Below are 1,750 nucleotides of genomic sequence, written 5' to 3'. Positions count from 1 at the left end.
GACTTGCTTGAACCCAGGAGTTGGAGGTTGCTGTGAGCTGTGATGCCACAGCACTCTACCCAGGGGGATAGCTTGAGGCTCTGTCTCAAAAAAATAGAAAATAACAGCTGAGCATTGTGGTGGGTTCTTATAGTCCCAGCTATCGGGGAGGCTACGGCAAGAGGACTGCCGTGCAGCTGCTGAGCTACAGGTACCAAGAGACCAGTGAGAGCCAGAGGGAGACCTCCTCTCTAAAAAAATAGCTGAGCATCGTGGCAGGTGCCTATAGTCCCAGCTACTTGGGAGGCTGAGGCAAGAGAATCACTTAAGCCCAAGAGTGTTTATGACTATCTATCTCTCTTTGTTCGCACTGGCACCCCTGTCCATATGGCTGGTAGCCCTGCATGCAGAATGGACTCATGAGGACAGTGCAGGTGGCTGGGGGATGGCCTTCCTATCACATGCCCCTGCCTTTGGCACTTACCCAGCACGTACTGCCTGATGCTGCCAACCTTGTTCTCTACCATACAGGTAAAGTGGCAGAGGACTGGGGCACCATGTTCTCCATGAACAGGCTCTACTTCTGGTGCTGCAGCTACAGGTGGATACTTAGGTGGGAGGACTGAACCACAGGCCCTGCCCCAGGCCCCACCCCCACTTCCTTCCAGGCCCTACCACCCTGCCCCTGCCACCCACCTTGATACCACGATACCATGTATATGTGATGCCCTCCCTAGAAATCCTTGTAGTTCTTTGGCCAGGAGCTGGGAGGAATAGTGTTGTCAGTGACTGGGCAGCAGAAGCAAATGGTGTGGATGGCCAGCATGGCCAGCAGCTTCTTGTCCATACACTGGGTCTGAGGCCAGTTGACCCATGAAGATGGCATCCTGAAGGGCCCACCTCCTCCCCATCCAGGTTCTCAGGGCTGCCACCACCCCCACCCTCAAAGCACAACTGGTTTTTCTCCTTCCTGGGGGTTGTCACAGGGGCTGCCTTCTTGTTGGGCCTTTTGGAGATGCTGGACTGCCACCCCCAGGAGGGAGGCACCAGAGACCCAGGACAGAGGAGGGAGACAGCATCCTCCCCATGGTGACCTTGCTGCCAGCCACTCATCTCTCAGAGGAGGACACTGAGGCACAGGTGGGAGCAGTGCGGACAGACTCTGAGAAGAGACACTTCCCAGAGCTCTAAGCTGCCCTCTAAGGTCTTCTGGGAGACCTGGACAGAGAGTCTAGCGGGCTATGGCAAAGGCTGTTTCCCAGGACTGGGAGACCACAGGACTCAGCACTGCCCACTGCTAGGTGGTGCCTTCTGAAAGGCAGCCCCCCAAGTGACACTCACAGCCCAGCTCACATAGGGCAGACACATCAGAGACTTGCCTGGGACCACCATGGGGGCAGGGGGGGCAGGAACAAGCAGGGACTCAGGAAGAGGGGATTGGAGTGTGTGGTTGGAGGCAGGGCCAAGGGGCAGCTGAGCTGGAACATTTCCGCCCTCCCCTGGGATCTGCTATCCTGGTTCCCCAGCTCCGTCTTCCTGGCTCGTCTCTCCTCATCTCCTCACCAGCTCACCCTAGAGGGGTCTCCCAGTCCTATTTTTCATATTAGGTTTTTTTTTGTTTTTTTGTTTTTTTGTTTTTTTTTGAGACAGAGTCTCATTCTGTTGCCCTCAGAGTGAGAGGCATCATAGTTCACAGCAACCTCAAACTCTTGGGCTCAAGTGATTCTCTTGCCTCAGCCTCCCAAGTAGCTGGGACTGCAGGTGCCTGCCA

This window comes from Otolemur garnettii, unplaced genomic scaffold (assembly GCF_000181295.1).
Source record: "Otolemur garnettii isolate 467f Iridium unplaced genomic scaffold, OtoGar3 scaffold00300, whole genome shotgun sequence".
Classification (NCBI taxonomy): Eukaryota; Metazoa; Chordata; class Mammalia; order Primates; family Galagidae; genus Otolemur; species Otolemur garnettii.
The sequence above is the reverse complement of the archived record's forward strand: the minus strand, read 5'-3'. Positions refer to the sequence as shown.